Genomic DNA, 20901 nt, shown 5'->3' on the forward strand with positions numbered 1-20901 from the left:
TTTATATTTTCTTTTGCGGTATAGCAGGAAACTTTTGTAAGCTACTGACACATAAATTTTAAAGCTTCCCCTGTGTCTTGGTTCCCTTACTACAGAAAAATCTTTAAAACCTTTCGGAAAAAAGGCAAGTTGCCTATGAAGAAAGAATTTTAAAAAACTAAAGGGGTATAAAGAAACCATGTTCGAAGGATGGAAAGAGAATACCAGTGGAAAAAATGGGAAGATTTGATTTGGAAAGCAAAGTAAAAAGTACATGTAAACAACTAGAAAATAGGAGAATAAGGAAGTTGAACATTAAGGTACTTCTTTTGTAGAACCCAAATAAAGTGCAAATCTGTATATTGTGAAAAGAAGTGAAAGGAAGAACGAAAAGGAACGAAAGGAAGGGAGACATCAAAAGAAAAGCAAGTTATGAATATTCTGAATATTTATTTTCTCTAAAATTATTTTTTAAAAGATTTATTTATTTATTTATTTGACAGAGAGAAATCACAAGTAGATGGAGAGGCAGGCAGAGAGAGAGAGAGGGAAGCAGGCTCCCCGCTGAGCAGAGAGCCCAATGCGGGACTCGATCCCAGGACCCTGAGATCATGACCTGAGCCGAAGGCAACGGCTTAACCCACTGAGCCACCCAGGCGCCCTAAAATTATTTTTTAATATATGATGTCATACTGAGACTTGACTGGGCTTATTTTATTGCATCATTTTAAAATCTCTATTGAAAAGTCAAGCCAGTTTCTGCTTAACGCACCCTTCATGAAGAGAAAGCCGCCCTAGGAGAGAAATGATTAAATGGAGACAAATAGAAAACAAGGACAGTGAAAAAAAGGAAAAAAGAACACAATAGCATAGTTATAAAGGTTGGTTTACAAACCTGAGAGGAAGCATGGGGTAGCAGCTAGGCTGCTTGTAGTTAGATAGATCTGGACTTAAGTTCTGACACTGGGCAAGTTGCCTATGAAGAAAGACTTTGCGGATTTTGATGGTGATGTGGACGGACCTTGGCCGGTTTTCTTAAGCTCATCTGTCTGATGCTACTTCAAACCCTTGAGCCTGCAACAGGGCCTGGCACACAGAAGGGATACACTTAGTGTCTGTTGAATGAATGGTTGAATGACTCCCCCAACATGAATAATAATTCTTATCCAATGGGGTTGTGGCAAGATTCAAGTTAGATTGTATCTATTCTCTTAGTATTAGAATATTGTCCATATTGAAAGTGGAATGTATTTTGGGTAATGTGGAATTACACATGCAAGGGCCAGCTTTTCACAAGCTCCTGACACATCATTTAGGATCCAAATTTGTGCTTAGGTATATGTGGTCCCAGAGTTTCTGCTGTGTCATCATGTTACAGATGGCTCATCTATGTCCCACAACCTCTAATACCCCTGTGCTATATGTTATTATATACCTGCCCCATAAGACAGTACACAGGTAAAGAGTATATAGTTCTACACACAGTACATGTATTAGCTGAACACCTTAGGCATTTGGTAAATGATTTCTAAATGAATGAATGAGAGAAAGTTGGCAGACAGTGTAGGAGAGCTTTAGGCACCACTGCCAAGGATCCCCTTGCACACATACAGTCTTCACCACCACATCCTTTTGTGGCCAGATTCGCACAGTGGAGGCAGGCTGCCAGTCACTGGACTCCTCAGTATGCATTTCCACACTCAAAACACACATCAATTAATGTCTAAGCCCCAGTTCCCTTGTACCTAGTTACCTCCTAAGATAAAACCAAGATGGAAAAGGGTGGGATATGGATAAGGAAAAATATACAAATTCAAGCAGGTTTGTGGTTAAGGGGAAAAAATACTGAATCATTTTAGAACACTGAAAAAATTAAAATAAATTAAAAAAAATACTGAATCAGATAAAGAGGGAAATCCTTGTAGTTGGGGTTGACATGGAGTTAGTATTGTATCTTATTTTTTCCTCCCTTCCTCTGTGTTCATCTGTTTTGTTTCTTAATTACACATATGAGTGAAATCACATGGTATTTGTCTTTCTTGGACTGATTTATTTCGCTAATACCCTCTAGTTCTGTCTTTGCAAATGACAAGATTTCATTCTTTTTGATGGCTGAGTAATATTCCTCTCTCTCTCTCTCTCTCTCTCTCTCTCTCTCTCTGTGTGTGTGTGTGTGTGTGTGTGTGTGTGTGTTTATCTACTCATCTGTCAGTGGACATCTGGGCTTTTTCCATATTTTGGCTATTATGGACATTGTTATAAACATTGGGGTGCAGGTGTCCCTTTGGATTGCTATGTTTGTATCCTTTGGATAAATACCCAGTAGTGCAATTTCTGGGTTGCAGATTAGTTCTGTTTTTAATATTAACTGTTATATTAAAAACTTCATTTATTTCCAGAGAGGTGGGATAACAATTCCCAAAGTTGAAAGTTCAACATATTTTTAAGGTTTATCCATGATGAATAGCTCTGAGTAACCAGTTGTAACAAAACAAGTACAAAATATAGCAAGTACAGTGAAATGTTTAATGTTGACTTGGCACCTGACATCTTACATTATTGTAAATAATGCTGCTCTGAACATGGGGGTGCAGATATCTTTTTGAGTTAGTGACTTTGTTTCCTTTAGATGTATTACCAAAAGTGGAATTGCTGGCCTATATGGTAGTTCTGTTTTTAATCTTTTGAGGATCCTCCATACTGTTTCCCATACTGGTTGTACAAATTAACAACCTTACCAACAGTACACAAATACTCCCTTTTCTCCATAACCATGCCAGCATTTGTTATTTCTCGTCTTTTTGATGATAGTCATTCCAAGAAGTATGAGGTAGTATCTCACTGTGGTTTTAATTTGCATTTCCCTAGTGATAGTGAGCATCTTTTTATGTACCTGTTGGCCTTTGTATATCTTCTTTGGAGAAATGTCTATTTAGGTTCTTTGTCCATTTTAAAAACTGGGTTATTTGTTTTTGTTTTTGTTTTGTTATTGAGTTGTATGAGTTCTTTACATAACTTGTTTATTAACTCCTTATCAAATATAAGTTTTGCAAATATTTTTTTTGCTTTCCATAGGTTATCTTTTCATTTTGTTGATTTTTTGGTTGTTGTTGTACAGTTAGTTTGATATAGTCCCGCTAGTTTATTTTTGATTCTGTGGCTTGTGCTTTAAGTGTTATATCAAAAAATCATTACCAAGACCCATGTCAAGGAGAATTATTCCTATGTTTTCTTCTAGAAGTTGCATGGTTTTAGGTCTCACATTTAAGTCTTTAACCCATTTTGTTCATGTTCTGAAATATGGGTGCGGTTTCATTCTTTTACATGTGAATATCCAATTATCCCAGCACTATTTATTTAAGAGACTGTCTTCTTACATGAATATTCTTGGCTCCCTTGTCAAATATTAGTTGGCCATATATACTTGGGTTTATTTCTGGGCTTTCTATTTTATTCCATTGGTTTATTTATCTGTTTTTTATGATAATACCAAACCATTTTTATGACTTTATCTCTTTAAGATTTTATTTATTTATTTGACAGACAGAGATCACAAGTAGGCAGAGAGGAAGGCAGAGAGAGAGAAAGGAGGAAGCAGGCTCCCCACTAAGTAGAGAATCCAATGTGGGGCTCGATCCCAGGACCCTGGGATTATGACCTGAGCCGAAGGCAGAGGCTTTAACCCACTGAGCCACCCAGGCGCCCCTTGATGACTTTAGCTTTAAAATACAGCTTGAAATCTGGAAATGTGATGCATCTTGCTTTGTTCTTCTTTCTTAGGATTTCTTTGGCTATTTTATATCATTTGTGGTTTCATATAAATCTTATGAGTGTTTTTTCTACTTCTGTAAAAAAAATGCTTTTGGAATCTCGACAGTGATTGCATTGAATATATAGATGCCTTTCGGTAGTATTGACATCCTAATAACATTAATTATTCTAATCCATGAATACAGGATACTTTCTATTTATTTGTATCTTCTTGAATTTCCTTCATCAGCATCTTGTAGTTTTCAGAGATCTTTCACCTCCATAGTTAAATTAATTTCTATGTATTTTATTGTTTTTAATGCTCTTGCAAATGGGATAGATTTCTTTATTTTTCGGAAAATTCATTGTGCACAGACATGCTACTGATTTTTGAATGTTGATTTTGTATCTTGCAGCTTCTTTGAATTCACTGATTAGTTGTAACAGTATTTGTTTTTTAAGTAGGTTCCATGTCTAGTGTGAAGCCCAGCACAGGACTTGAACTCATGCCCTTGAGATCAAGAACTGAGCTGAGGGGTGTCTGGGTGGCTCAGTGGGTTAAGCATCCTATTCCTGGTTTCAGCTCTGGTCACAATCTCATAGGTCCTGGGATCAAGCCCCACATCAGGCTCTGCGTTTAGCCTGGAGTCTGAAAGATTTTCTCCTTCTACCCCTCCCCCTACTCACGTGTGCTCTCTCTCTTTCTTAAATAAATTAATAAATCTTTTTTTTTTTTTTTTAAAGAACTGAGCTGAGATCAAGCCTGCCACTTAACCAACTGAGCCTCCCAGGAGTCTGTAACAGTATTTTTTTTTTTTAATTGAGATTTTATTTTTTTAAAGATTTTATTTATTTATTTGACAGAGAGAGATCACAAGTAGGCAGAGAGGCAGGCAGAGAGAGAGAGAGAGAGAGAGAGAGAGAAGCAGGCTCCCTGCTGAGCAGAGAGCCCGATGCGGGACTCGATTTCAGGACCCTGAGATCATGACCTGAGCTGAAGACAGCGGCTTAACCCATTGAGCCACCCAGGTGCCCTGAGATTTTATTTTTAAGTAATATCTACACCCAATTTGGGGCTCAAACCCACAACTCTGAGATCAAAAGTTTCACACTCACTGAGCCAGCCAGGTGCCCCAGATCTTAACAGGTTTTTGAGTGAGTCTTTAGGATTTTCTATATATAGAATCATGTCATCTGCAAAATAGAGGCAATTTTACTTCTTCAGTTTCAGTTCTGATACCTTTTATTTCTTTTTCTTGTCTGCTCTAGTTAGGACTTCCAGTACAATGTTGATAAAAGTGGTGAGAGTGAACACCCTTATTTTGTTCCTGATCTTAGAGGAAAAGTTTTCATCCTTTTACCATTGAGTATGATATGAGCTATGGGTTTATTATATACAGCTTTTATTATGTTGGAATATATTTTTATACAGCTTTTATTATGTTGGGATATATTTTTCCATGCCTAATTTGTTAAGAGTTTTTATCATGAATAGATGTTAAATTTTACCAAATTTTTTTTCTGTGTCTATTGAGATGATGATATAATTTTCTTTAATTGTATAATTGTGATGTATCACATTGATTGATTTGTATTTGTTGAACCATCCTTGCTTTGTAGGGATAAATCCCACTGGATCATAGTGAATCATTTTAATGTGCTACTGAATTTGTTTTGCAAGTATTTTACTGAGAATTTTTGTATCTGTAATTATTAGAGAAATTAGTCTACAGTTTTCTTTTCTAGGTTTTCTGTATCAGGATAATGCTGACCTTGTAAAAGGTGTGTTTCCACCTTTTTGATTTTTTGTTAAGAGTTTGAGAGGGACTGGTGTTAATTATTCCTTAAGTGTTTCCTAAAATTTACTTATGAAGCCATTTAGTCCTGGGCTTTTCTTTCTTGGGAGATTTTTTTTTTTAAAAAGGTTTTATTTATTTATTTGACAGAGAGATCACAAATAGGCAGAGAGGCAGGCAGAGAGAGAGAGAGAGGAGGAAGCAGGCTCTCTGCTGAGCAGGTGCCCCTCTTGGGAGATTTTTGATTACTGTTTCAGTCTCCTTATTAGCAACTGATCTATTCAGATTTTCTATTTTTTCCTGATTCAGTCTTGGTAAGTTGCATGTTTCTAAGAATTGTTCTATTTCTTCTAGGCTGGCCAGGTTATTAGTGTACAGCTGTTCAAGTAATCTCTTATGATGCTTTAAATTTTTGTAGTATCTGTTCTAATGTCTCCTTTTTCAGTTATAATTATATTGATTTATGTCCTTTCTCTTTTTCCTTGGTTAGTCTAGCTAAGGGTTTGTCAATTTTGCTTATCTTTTCAAGGGCAAACTCTTAGTTCTGGTTAATTTTTTCCTATAATTTTTCTGTTCTGTATTTTATTTATTTCTGGTTTAATATTTATTATTTCCTCTATTCTGCTAACTTTGGGCTTAGCTTGTTCTTTATCTCATTCCTTAAGGCCTAGAGTTAAATTGTATATTGGTGAGCTTTTTTGCTTCTTAATTTAGCATTTATTGCTATAAACTTGCCCCTTAGAACTTCTTTTGTTAAACCTCACAAGTTCTGATATATTATGTTTCCATTTTCATTTGTCTCAAGAAATTTTTTAATTTCCCCTTAATTTCTTCTTTGATCTATTGGTTGTTTAGGAGAATGTTAATAGTCTATATGTGAATTTTCCAGTTTTCCTCTTGTTATCAATTTCTAGTTTCAGGTCATTGTTCTCAGAGAAGACACTTGCTTTGGTTTTAGTTCTCTTGAATTTGGTAATACTTGTTTTGTGGCCTAATACATGGTCTATCCTAGAAAACATTTCATGTATGCTTGAGAAGAATGTGTATTCTGCTGGTCTTGGACAGAACATTCTGGATAGTTCTGTTAGGTCTATTTGATCCACAAGTTGTTCAAACCTGCCATTTTCTTGGGTGATTCTCCTATCCATTGTGGGGAGTGTGGCATTAAAATTTCCAACTATAATCATGTCAGTATTTATTTCTCCTTTAACCTCTGTTAGTTTTTGCTATATATATTTAGATAGTCCTACGTTGGGTGCATAAATATTTATAGCTTTAATATTTTCCTGATGTATCTATTTAGCCCTTTTGTTATTTAATGACCTTCTTTGTCTTTTCTTTTTTTTAACCATTTTAGTTTAAAGCCTAATTTGTCTGATAAAAGTATAGTTTCCCTTTATTTTTTGTTGTTGTTACCATTTGCTTGAAATATCTTTTTCCACGCATTCACTTTCTATGTGTCTTTGAGGCTAAAGTGTCTTGTAGGCAACATGTTGTTGGATCTTGTTTTTTTTGTTTCTTTAACCTGCTTAGTCATTCTATGTCTCTTAATTGGAGAATTTAATCTGTTTACATTTAAAGTAATTATTGAAATGTAAGGACTTAGAATTGCTATTTTGTTAATTCTTTTTTGATTCTTTTGTGGATCCACTATTCCTTACTTCTCATCCTACTTGTGTGTGTGTGTGTGTGTGTGTGTGTGTTAATGGCTATCGATACCAGTGTGCTTTGACCTCTTTATCTTGTTCTTTAATTTCATTACTACAGAATTTTCCCTTGCGGTTATTTTGAGGCTTACATAAAATATCTTAAACACTCTATTTTAAACTGATAACACCCTAACTTCAATATAATTCATATGCTTTAGAGTTTTACTTCTTCCCCTCACATTTTAGGTTATTATTAGGTTAGGTTATCATTAGGATGAGCAGGTTGATCTACAACAAGTCCAAAGTCCCTTCCTTTTAGAAACGTTTTGGAATTTTCAAGATGGAATGCTGTTAGCAGAAATAAATAAATATCATGATTATGTGGAAACAGACACTGCACCCTGGAGGCTGATGGTCACAGAAGAAATTTTCCAGTTTGGGGGCATTACTATATACCAATGTATTATAGAGGAAAGGAAAAATGGATGCTAGGATAGGTAATAATAAGAGATAATACTCATCTAGTGTTTTCTACCAGTTATTGTGCTAAATTCTTAAATATATTCATTCATTTGTGTGTCGCAACAGCCTGTGATGTAGTTACTATCACTATCCATTTTATTTTCAGAAACTTGAGGCTTAGAGAGATTAAATTTTTAAGACAGCTAGTAAGTGGGGGAGCAGGCATTTCATCTATAGTTTATTTATTTTGTAATATGAGCACTGAATCATTATACATTAGCATGTAGTAAGCAAAATGATTTTCAATAGTTCATACATCTGGTGTTTTATATAGTGGGGATGTAAGTACATCCACTCTTGGGGAGAACTAAACCAAGAAGCACTGATAGTTTAATCAGATAGGGCATGTTAGGGTAGCCATGTAAGTGTTGAAGTTCCAGACTTCAAAATTTCAGGCCCTGAACCAACAGTATTCCAGAGGTTACATTAAAAGGTTTTTGTGTACTGGTTATAGAACTGGAGATTTTAATTCAATGTGGTAGTACTCCTAAGCCCTAACTCTGGATCGTATCTATTTAACTATCTATTTAAAATTTTCTCCCTCTTACTCACAACATTGTTTATAAGAAGAGACTAAGTCATGGATTGGCGTTCCTGGAGAGATCTTCAAGAAAGCACTAAAGATTGATCATAAGTAATTTTTAAAATTTTTATTATTTTCTTAATTTATTTTTTTATAACTTTTAATTTTTTAATAAACGTATAATGTATTATTAGTCCCAGGGGTACAGGACTGTGAATCGCCAGGTTTACACACTTCACAGCACTCACCATAGCACATGCCCTACCCAATGCCCATAACCTCACCACCCTCTCCCTTCCCCCCTCCCCCTGGGATCATAAGTAATTTTGCAAGTATTTGTAGCTTATGTAAAAGGATTAAGTGTATAACTCTATTTGCAGTCTCACAGTGACTACTAAATGTTAACTAATTGTTGCTAGTCAGACCACAGTAGAAAGTTACTGTATCAGAGCCCTGGAAGAAAGAAATGGCACTCTCCAACAAGAAATTTCAGTAAAGGTGACTTGTTAGTGGTTAAGGGACTATTTACTGGGTTAAAGGAAACTAATGAGAGGATGATGAAGCACTATAACGCTAATAACTGCAGGAAACCAACATCCACCAAGAGAAGAAACAATTAATGGAAACTTCTAAGAGTAACTCTACTTCTGGAAGTCAACATACAGGCCCTTTGGCCTTGTATGAAGAGCCTCGGCTTACCTATGGTAATTTATATGGAGGGAGCCAGAGGATAAATGCACTGAACTTCCTCCTTTCCACCCTCTGAGTCACTGCTCATGCCATCCATGACAAAATCTAGTTAGAAGAGGACAGGAAACTTGTTGGTACAGTCAAGTAAGGTCAGCTCCCAGGTTGCAGAAAAGGATGGAGGGCATAGGAAATAGACCTATAGAGGCAAATGGAAATATTCTAGAAATATATATTTTATGTAGTCACAAGTTAACTTTCATTTTTCTATGCCCATAACACCCCATTAAGACTGTGGAGGAAAATGGGAAAGGACTTGGCATTCTCTCCCTGATATAAGTCCCTGAGCTTTTCTTATGCTGATAAGTCAAACAAGGACAGAAAACTAGACATTGTATATTTATAGTACAATGGTGCACAACAGATTTCCACTATAAGAGGATAACTTTGTCTTGTGCTGCTACTAGGTAGTTGATAAGCTGCACTAGGTGAGTCTTAATTAAGGTCATAAGACCTCTGTATTCACAGTTATATGATCCGAACGGCTGTCCAAAGGCAAAAACAATAAAAGTCGGGATTTATTTTCTGCGACTGTACTTACCTATTAATCTGGTATCCCTTGGGCCTCATTTAAATGTCCTTATGCGGGGCGCCTGGGTGGCTCAGTGGGTTAAGCCTCTGCCTTCAGCTCAGGTCATATCTCAGGGTCCTGGGATGGAGCCCCACATCAGGCTCTCTGCTCAGCAGGGAGCCTGCTTCCCTGCCTCTCTCTGCCTGCCCCTCTGCCTACTTGTGATCTCTATCTCTCTCTGCCAAATAAATAAATAAATAAATAAATGTATGTCCTTATGCTATCCCTGACCCCCAGATTGTGCACAGTCTAGGTCTACACTTATAAAATAGTCCATGATATAGATAAAAAAAAATTTAAGATATTATTTATTTATTTGACAGGAGGAGATCACAAGTAGGCAGAGAGGTAGGCAGAGAGAGAGGAAGGGAAGCAGGCTCCCCGCTGAGCAAAGAGCTGGATGCAGGGCTCAATCCCAGGACCCTGGGATCATGACCCAAGCTGAAGGCAGAGACTTTAACCCACTGAGCCACCCAGGTGCTCCAGACTTGTATATTTTTTAGCTTTTAGTGTCTCGGCCTTTACTAAAACTCACTTCTCCTGGGTTCTTTTCTGATGGAGCCTGCATAGCCTTTGGATACACAAACTGAGAAACCAATTCAAGAAGAAATGCTCTTAATGGTAAATGAATTTTTGATATATTGCCTCATTTATAATAGGAAAGGGATCTTCAATGGCTCATTACACAGAAGTTTCTAAAGTAGGGGATTCTTTGTTTACCTGTCAAATCATAATGGGAACCATCTTGACTACTCAGTGGTATAAAGTTAATGTTGTTTATTGTCTTTAAGCTGTCATTCCTTTATTCAGACATGCATTTACTCAATATCTGCTATGTGCTAGGCATCAAGTTAGTGCTAGGAATATTGACAATAAAGCACTCTGGTCACCTGTAAGATGCTCACAGTTAAAACGCTCTGAAACATGTCAAAGAGACATCGTGAGATGAGGTCTACAGGTGCACGATCTCAGGGATTACTGGATCAGAGAGGGGAAGAAACTATTACAAATTGGGAAGCAGAAGGTGATGGAAGGATGGGAAAGGCTTTTGAAAGGTTTCCTTGAGCCAAGCTCTGAGAAACTATTAGGAAGGAGCTAAATGAAGAATGGAAAACTTTCTAGACTTCCAAAATGGCATGACAGCATGGGACATTTGAGAAACAGTAAAATGGAAAGAGAGACTGTCATAAGGAGTAGCTAGAGATGATACTGGGAAATGAGATAAGTCATTTACGGTCATTTATAATGACCGTAAGTCATTATGGTCATTATAGGTCAAGGATAGGATTTTGGACTTATACATTATACAATGGACTTCATTTCATCACCCAAAAAGGATGAAAACCCAAGAGATTATACATAGTACATTTGTACATTTTTTGATGAGAGATGTGGCAGAGACAATGCTATTCACTGTGCCATTTAATTTTTTTTCTCTAGGCACATTTTCCAGACTCCTGTCATCTCTCTGGGGCCATAAGACTTGTTCTGATCAATGGAATATGTGCCAAAGTAATGAACACCATCACTCTAAAGGGTCCAGCCTCAAATATCCTGCATCATGTTCCACATTCTCTCAATTCACTTGTCAAGTGATCAAAATGTAGGTGATCTAGGAGAGGAGTCCAAGGAAGCCCGAGGAGATAGTGGAGCTATGGGAGGATCTTTTGTCATCACTTGAAGAACTGTCCAGGAGAGCAGCCATTAAACTATGGCACGAGGAAGGAATAAACTTTGTTGAGGTAAGCTGCTGGGATTTGGTGTCTGTTTTTTTAGAGTAGAAAACGTGAATTACACTGACTAATCCAAGAGAGTCCATTGGATCCTCAGCAAGGGAATAATATAATTAGGTTTATATTTTAGTAAGATTAACAGCATAGAGAGGATAAAGTAGGGATGGTATGGAAAACTTGGAAGTGGGGAGACCAACCCTATGATTAGTGCAATAATCCAAGCAGGAAAGGAAGATGTCTTGATTTACAGTAATGGCAGCAAAAATGGCAAGAAGATACAGTTACAGGATATTAACAGGCTAGAATCGTAGTACCCAGGGATTAGTTTCAGGGATCTTAGCCTTGCCTCCGCCCTAGAATCACCTGAGGAGATTTTAACTGGGTCAATAACCATGCTGCACCTGAGATCAAGTAGGTCAGAATCAACATATTCATAAACTCCCCAGGTTATTTCAATGTTCAGTCAAGCATGAAAACCACTGTTTTAGAGCCATGGTCTCAGAATATTGTCCCTGGACAAGAGGTATCCATGTCACCTGGGAACTTGTTAGGGATGCAAATTCTCATGCCCTACCTAGGCTGAACAATTGCTTGTATTTACCTGGGACTGAAGGGCTTACCCATAAAGGACTCTTAATATTAAAATTTGATAGTATATCAGACCTACTAAACTTATATTCAAGGGGTGGGGGCCCAGCCATCTGCATTTATATCATCGATCTGTAACATCCTATTTGCCATATAATAAGTTATTGCCATTTTGTTGTATGAGTAAATGAAGAATCTAAAATATCTTCCCTATACTCTTCGTACAAAGCCAGGCTCCTTTAGCTCAGATTACATGATCATACTGCTTGGAAGTACCCAGGTTAGCGCTTATTAATTCCTGTTAGGAGCTAAATTAATTCTTTGTTTCTAATCAGCAATCTTTTGGGGGCATTGTTTTTGTCTTGTATTTTGCCTAGTGTTGATTTTTCTGGGCAGTAAGCCCAGTTGGAACTAATTTGTGTTTGTTTTTCCTTCTACTAATGCTTCCAATTTAATATAGAAATGGTCAATTTCCTCATTATTATTATTACTCACTTCATTTAGTAGAATAAAGATGTCCCAACTCCTAGGCACAGGGTCAAAAGTCAGACCTCGGGTTTTTCTTCTGCCTCTTACTGAGTGACCCCAGTGCATGTGGATAAATAGCCAAGTGAACACAAACACGCCCTCTACAGCCGGAGTGGGATTCAGGGATTAGCCAGAGCAGCCTCGTTTTCACACATAAGGAGAACAACTCCACACCATGGTTTGTCAGGAAATATTATCCTGGAGTGATTATTACTATGGCCTCCCCTCCTTGTTAAGAGTATCCCCGTTTGGACTATGGTCTCCCAACATATGAGGAATTTGAGAGTTAATATGAGCTAAGACATGCAATAGGTTAGTGACAGAACTGGACATATGGAAAAAATGTTCTGCCTCTTCATAAATCAATTTGCTTTTCTAACAATTCAGGATGGTATGGTTTCTAGTTTCAAGTTTTATTATAAATACCACTGTAATAATCTGACAAAAATATACATGTCACCATGTCCCATCTGGAGTCCTAGAGGAACCCACTAGGATTAGTCCAGCATAGCACTTTAGTCTAAAGTTTCTGATTGTATTTTATTTTACTCCATTTTAATATTATCTATCTACCTTCTATTATTTATCTATCATCTATCATCTATCAATCATCTATTATCTATCACCTATTGCCTATCTCCCTATCTATCTATCTATCTATCAAGTTTCTGACTTGAAGATACATCTTACATAAAAAGATCTCATGCCAGCAATAAAGTACTGTCTAAGCACACAAATCTGTAACCAGATGCGTGCCTGGATCTTAGATTCATCAATAGTTCTGGCTTTACTCTCTCCATCTCTCACTTTCTTCAACTGTAAAACAAGGATGATGACAGTAACAATATTACCCAACTCCTAGGGATTTGGGGGAACTAAATAACGAATCATGTGTCTATCATACATAAAGCGCTTAGACATTGCCCGACACCTAGCAAGCATCATGCGTTGTGAGTGACGATTATTGCTTTTACCATCATCCCATCTGCTACTAACCACTCTTCCCTCACTGGCACATCACAGTCCAGCAGTAATAAACCTTGGCTTTAACCTTGACTTCTGTGGCTTTATGAATCTGCATGTCCTTAAAAGTGTGTGTGGCAAAGGCAAAAACCATGGCTTCCTGATTGCTGCATCAGTAACCAGTAAGGAAATGGCAATAAGAGAGGCACTAAATACATGCTTCTCTGATAATGAAAGATGAATAAAATAATGGAGGTACTTGTAAGACAGACATCTGTGCTCCAACTTCCTCTTAGAACTTTATCTTTTGAAGCGAGTACCCTTAAAATAAATCCCACAGGACCCTGAATCTTTTAGAGGGTTCTTGATTCAGAATTGGAGGGAGAAATATTCAGAATGAAGAGGGAAGTATAGGTACTGACAATAGGGATAGTATCCCAGAGGGAATTTTCCTGTCTTTCCTGATGGTTTGTTACACACATATCTCTGAACTTTTAAAAAATTTAATTTCCTACATTGCCTATAATTTTGTCATTTGGCAATAACTGAGATTCATAAGTATCTTCTTTGAAAGAGTGGGAATTCCTATAGAGAGGGTATAGTGTTATTAGTAAAAAAAAAAAAAAAGAGTCATACATTTTAGTTCGTTCCAATTTCATTTTTACTGACACCAGGTAAGATCGCCTCCACTGAATTTAATGGAGATTTTGACTGCAGAAGTGAGAAGATAAAAGGAGTATTAAACAACTTTGGAGCATGGGGTACTTCATGGAAAGAATGAGGCCTGGAAGTATGCTTCAGAAAGGTTTAGAGCCTGGGAAGCAGGACAGCATGAGAGGAGAAAGAGATGTAAAAGGAGAAGAATATTAAAATAATGTTTTTCTGGTTTCTGGATTTTTTTTTTTTTTAAATCTAGGGCCATGCCTAAACACAAGAAAGGTAAGAAAACTTACTTTTTCTGTCTTCTTTTTTTCTTGTAACTGTATGGATACTGCTCTCCTCAGAGAGTTTATGATAGATGTTAGGAATAGCATAAAAATTAATTATAGGCATGGGTATATAAATAAAGACAAGAATGAGCCATTTATTTAAAAATTTATCCTGATATAATAAGAGAGAGACATATAATCTAAATGATATGGTCAACTTATCTGTATTAGTCAAAAGAGACAGAAGGATATCAAACTTAAAATAAAAATAAGTCAAATATTACTAGACCTTCAGCTTCTTGAGCACAGGGGCTGAGCCTTACTCACCACACGATCCCCAGAACTCAGCCCACAGACAACCACATAGACTCAGTGGAATGAAGGAACGGATGATCTGGAGTTAGAATCAAGTTAGGGACACATTTTTCCTCTTTTTGCTTTACTTTTCTCTTCCCATTTTCATCTTTCTCTCAGCCTACCTCTGGGCTCTTTTTGACTTAGCTCTAATGTCTGAGGTAAGAATTACCGAAAAGCCTTCAAACTACTTTCTGTCAAGGACACAGACTACCTGGAATCCAAAAAAAGGTGAACTAAACCTAGAAAAGGGTCTTCAGAGGCAGGATCTACTCTAGGGTTGTGCCATTAAAGACAGCTTCCTACTTTCCCAGCCTGGCCCATTGGTTGAGAATTTTGAGAGACTTTTTGGCTTCTGCACGGCCAATGGTTTGCTTCATTGGATTAGTGGACTTGGGCTGGTCTACTTCCTTGGCCCAATCAGTTATGGGAAGGGAGAATAGAATCAAGTCCCTTTGGGCTGATGGAAGAGAGTTTTATTAGTTTGCTTGGGCTGCCACAACAATGCACCGCACACTGGGTGGCTTAAACAGCAGAAATTGATTTTTTTCACATTTCTGAAGCCTAGAAGTCTAAGGTCAAAGTGTCGTCAGTACTGTTTCCTTCTGAGGACTGTGAAGGAAAGATCTATACCAGTCCTCTCTCCCTGGCTTGTAGATGGCTCTTTTCTCTTTGTGATTCACATTGTCTGATTTTTGTGTGTGCATGACTATATACAAATTTTCTCTTCTTATTCATAGGACACCAGTCATATTAGAGCCCACTCTAATACTCTCACTTAACCTTGTTTACCTCTGTGAAGATCTTATCTCTAAATAAGATCACATTCTGAGATACTGAAGGATAAAACTTTAACCTATGAATTTTTTTTTGGTGGGGTGGGGACAAAATTCAGCCCATAACAGTTACATTCCTTAAATGGTAGCAAGAAAGCATGAGCATTTCTTGTATTCCTGCTATTGAAAACGCTACTCTGGTCTATTATTTAGGGATAATAACTCCAGATGAATGCTCAGATAACCAACAGTAGATAAGGTCAAACACGATACTCCTATTATGTCTTATTGGACAAAATTACACTTCCTTTTAAAATAGAAATACTTGTTTTCAAAATACCTAGAAAAGACTTTTTTTTTTTACAAAAAAGAGGACCATAAAATTTTCTTTATTATAATTCTTGATATTTATTAAGAAATCTAAATCACTTCTAACTTGATGTAAGAGTGCATCTACATCCCAGTTCATTTTCGAGGCATGTGTTGCATATGGGGTATAGTAATTATTCCTGACACTGGAGCCTGGCCCTTGATGTTTCAGAGCATGCTAACCCAAATCAGCATAAAAAGCTTCTTGTGAAGCATACCAAATTAAGCTCATGTTCCGTTTTCAATTATTCATCATCCTCAGGGTAGTGGGAGTTGATGCCAGAGTCAACACAATGGAAACAAGGAGTCTAGGAGGACTCAGTGGCATGGAGCTGTGCAGTGGGCAGCAGAGAGAAGAGGTTACGACAGAATGAATATGCACTTCCAGCAGTCACTGTTGCTGCCTTTAAATCCTACTGGGCAGCCGCAGCACCCCCCCACCCTGATCAGTGGAGTCACAGTCCTCATAAACTATGCATCCACACAGCAAATGAGGGAGAAATATGAAAACAGAATGGGGAAAGATAGATGCAAGTGAACCATTTTGGAATGCTGCCTATGTATGAATGGAAGGGTAGGGAAAGAACTTTATGGGAAGCACACTATTGTAGGACAACCCAAAAGCTTACATACATTCCTCTGTACCCCGATGCCCTTATTTTTAATTAGAAGGAAGAAACTAATTCCAAGGTAAAGTTTTATATGCATATATAGACTTTATATGCATAAATATACACACACGTATATGTGTATATATGTGTCTGTGCATTTATATACACACACAGATACACATGTATATATGGATTCACTATTTCTATTTCACATTAACTGCTATTTAATTTAATTCTAAATTAGGAAAAGAAGGGTGTCAATGTAATAGAAAAGATCGGCTCAGATGGAGCACCAGCAGGTGATGGTACCTGGCATTACTCTTTTCTCAGGGCAACAGTGACACATATCCACCCCAGAGTGGGTCTTGCAAACTCTGCTGCCTCACTTGGCAGGAAACAAATAAACCTGTTGGTGATAAGACTAACCCACAAGGCTTTTCCACTGAAAAATAAAAGGGTGGTACTTTTTTTTTTTTTTTGCGCTGAAATTTGATAAACTATTTTTATTTCTATTGAATTTAGTAAAAGCATTGTCGTGGACTGAATTGTGTACCCCCCCCCAAACTCATATATTGAAGCCCTAACTCCTAATATGATAGTATTTGGGGATGGGGGTCTTTGGGAGATAATTAGATCTAGATGAGGTTATAGGGGTGAGACCCTCAGGATGGGATTAGTACCCTTATAAGAAGGGACACCAGAGAGCATGCTGTTTCTTCCTACACACACATATACACATGTGCACGCATGTGCATACACATGCATAGCTCCTCCAGGAAAAGCCATGTGAACACACAGTGAGAGAAGGAGATGTCTTCAAGCCAGGAAGACAGTCCTCATCAGAACCTGACCATGCTGGCCCTCTGACCTTGGGTTCCTGTCTCCCAAAACTCTAAGAAAATACATTTCTGCTCAAGCTACTCAGTCTATGGTATTTGTTTATGGCGGTTGAACAGAATAAGACAAATACAGTAAGCATATGGGTTGGGGTTCGAAAATCCAGAAGAGAGAAAATTTCAAAAGATCTTGGAATGGAATAAGTACTCTATGTTTTATCAATACACAAATAATAAGACCTCCTTTCTTAATGAATGTGTAGGAGGGAGAAAGGAGTTTATTTATTACCTGAAAGTCTGAATGTGTTCCAGAAAAATGCCTTTTCCCATTAAATTCATAATTATTCTACGAAGTACACTGTCTTTATGGCAGAAGATAAACATAATTGATTAAGTATGAAAACTTAGTCCTGTTTTGCTTTTCTTTCATTTCTTTTTTACACTGGAAAGATGGAATGCAAATATTCCCTCCCCATTCATGACCCATCTTCCACATCCTGGGAGGGTTTGTGGACTAAATCCTTCTAGTCTTTAATGAAAAAGCAAACTTTTTGGTGTTGATTTTCCTTCTAATTAGGGTCAATTAGGAAATTAAACAAGAAAAGAGTGAAGAGATTTTCCTAAGCAGAGTGACTTGGAAGAAGAGAGGATTGAAACCCACCCACCCCTTGCTTCCCAGCCCATAAAGAAAGAGGGTCCCTTGGCTGGGGTGGGAGGGAGAGAGGACTGAGGTACTCAGGGTGCTTGGAACACTATGCCTTGGCAATATTCCTGTGGAGCTGAAAGACCCAGAGACCTGTGGCTTGTTGACATGGCTAGGGCCAGGAATCCTACCTCCAAAAATTCTCCACATTGATCAAGATGGCCTTAACATTCCCCTCAGCTGGTCTTAACTTTAAATAGGTTTCTTCTTAACTATTGGCCTCTAACCTCCTTTTTTTTGTAGTAGGTACTTCAGAAAACTTGAAAAATTTTAAACTCTCTCTGCCTCTTTGAGATGTAAATCATCTCCCAGCTTCTTGCCGGTTTTACACTCAGGAATTTGTTTCTTAGAGACCTGCCTGCTAACCCACTTGAAATGTAATCATCATGAAAGATAAGGCACCAATCTCCCAATCTTTGTGAGAGTGTAGGAGTCTTAGATAAGCACCATTTAGCAAACAGAGAAATCCTAATCACATTGACAAAATCTCTAGGCTAAAATCATTCTCCAGTACTTTTCCACTACCTCATCCCACACTTTAAAACTCTGGTTTTTTTGTTTCAACTAAGTTGAGTTCAAGCTCTCTTTCCAACTGCAACAGTCCTGAGTGAAGTATTGCTTGCTTGGTTAACTTCTTCTGGTATAATTTTACTCTGAGAATATCCCAAGGCTAGAAGAAAAGAACAGGAGAAAGGACAGTGTAGACATCAACACGAACACATCAGTGGTGACCTGTGTGGAGACATGACCGGAGAAAGTCTCTTCTAACTCTTTGACATCCCATGAAATACAACGGTGGAACAGAATGAGGGAAACTATGTGGTTAAGTTTCCTACCAGTCCAGCAGAATGGTAGCTCATGGTTAAGATATCTAAGATAAATAGGTATCTTATTTGTTTTTTTGTTGCTGTTGCTATGGCCATGGTGCTTTGTCAGTGGAGAAATAAGAAAAGGAGGCTCAGATTCAGATAACGGATCAAGAGACATGAGGATAGTGTGGAGCCTAGGACATTTGAAATGGAGATGCCAAGAGAAGTCAAGGAGGTTAAGTGACAAGCTAGTTGATGAGAAGTAATAGCTTAGGAACATGGAGCAAGAGCTGATAAGAGATTGCAGGTAAAATAGATGATATACTAGGTCTGTTTGCATAGGGCATAGAACAATAGGGCACAGGAAATCCTGCTTAATTCTGGAAAATGGGATAGATTTGAGCTAGAATTATTTTTAACATTACTCCTGTGCCACAATATCTTCATCTTAATAATGATGCTAATATCTAACAATTACACAAGACTTTATATAGTCTAAGACTGTGATTTACACTCCTATTTTCAGAATAATAAGAACTTCAGATAACGTAAGACTTAGAGCATTCCTGAGACCACTACTCACTCAGTAGCTTTGAATCCTCTCTTTGCCTCTCCCTTCTCATCATATATTAATAAGTCCTGACAACCTCTAAAATAGTGGATTCCAGCCACTTTTTTCCCATCTCTTACAGCCATTATCACCTCCCAAGTCACCTTCATCTCTCCCCTAGGCTATTGCAAATTTTCCTTCCAGCCTCCCTATTTCCACACTTGTCTTTCCATGACCTATTCTCCAAGGAGAAACATGACTAATTATTTTTTTAAAAAAATGTATATTATATCATATTACTCAACGATTTAAAATCCTCCTGTGGCTTCCCATCACCCTTAGACTAAAATCATAATTCCTCACTGTGACACCATCTGCCTTCCGGCCATGTCTACAATCCCATTTGAGGTCTCTACCTCAGGAGAGTCTCCTTTGCCATGTCCTCTGCACAGGATGCATTTTCATGAGCCTTTTTTTTTTTTTTTTGGCCTCCTCACCATTCAGCCCTCAGCTTAAATGTCCCCTTGAGACCAGCCTTTCCTAACAATCCTAGCCGAAGAACCCAGTCGCTGTTTATTTCATCGCTCTTTCATTAGTACACGTCTGTCTGAAATTCTTATTTGTTTAATTATTTATTTTCTCTCCTCCCCATCAGAGAGCCCCATGAATACAGGGATTCTCGTTGTCTCTTGTTCACTGATACAGATACATCCCTAGGACCAGAGGCGAGCCCAAGCCACTCAACTGAGACTATTTTCACCGAGAAAACAAAAGCTATGGAAGTCAAGCCAAGTTTCGAATGACTGCCAAGTTTATGCTATTGAAATCATGCTTTAATCCTTTATAATAGATCCCTATTTTATATATTTCATTTCCAAATTTGTGAGCATGGGATTTGAGGCTAACTCTGACCTTGCTCCTCCTGGAGCCGCCTAGCTTCATTGCTCAGCAGTCGTCACTGGTCTCTCTCCTGCTCCAATACGTCGGCCATATGCACACAGAACGTTTCCTCGAAAGGGCTGCGTATACTTTCTGCTTGGGTTATCCTCACACTTGCCTTGCCCCACAGGCTATTTTTCTCTTTCTTAACCTCGATAAGTTTTATGCATTTTACAGTCTCATCCTCAGTCTCCTCACTTCTTCCCTTTTCCCTGTCCAGGTTAGTTGTAACTCTGACACTTCTGTAACTGATGTCCCTATGCCCTCAAACCTTCCCGTTCCAGGGCATACCAGCCCAACCTCCCTTTGTCAGAAGGCTTCTCCTGCTTCTCACACAGCGGGTGAACAAGGCTGGGAAATGAATGGTCTAGCCCCACTGGTCTGAGGTGTGTGATCCACACTGTTGGCCTGTGTTCCCTGACAGGTGTAATCCCAGTGGCTCACGGTGGAGCCTTGCTTTTTCATGCGTCCTTCCTTTCTCACTTCCTCATTTCCGTGCTGGTGTTTCCTTCACCAACCCCCCCCCCCAATAAATTATTTTTCCTTAAATCCTTATGTTAGGTTTGCGTTTTGGGGAAACAAGACTAGGAGAGGATCTTAGAGTACTCATCACACTGTATTACAATTATCTGCTTGCTTTCGACCTTGCTGGAGTGCTTTTGAGAGCTGGGACTGC

Source organism: Neovison vison, chromosome 4, assembly GCF_020171115.1.
Source record: "Neovison vison isolate M4711 chromosome 4, ASM_NN_V1, whole genome shotgun sequence".
Classification (NCBI taxonomy): Eukaryota; Metazoa; Chordata; class Mammalia; order Carnivora; family Mustelidae; genus Neogale; species Neogale vison.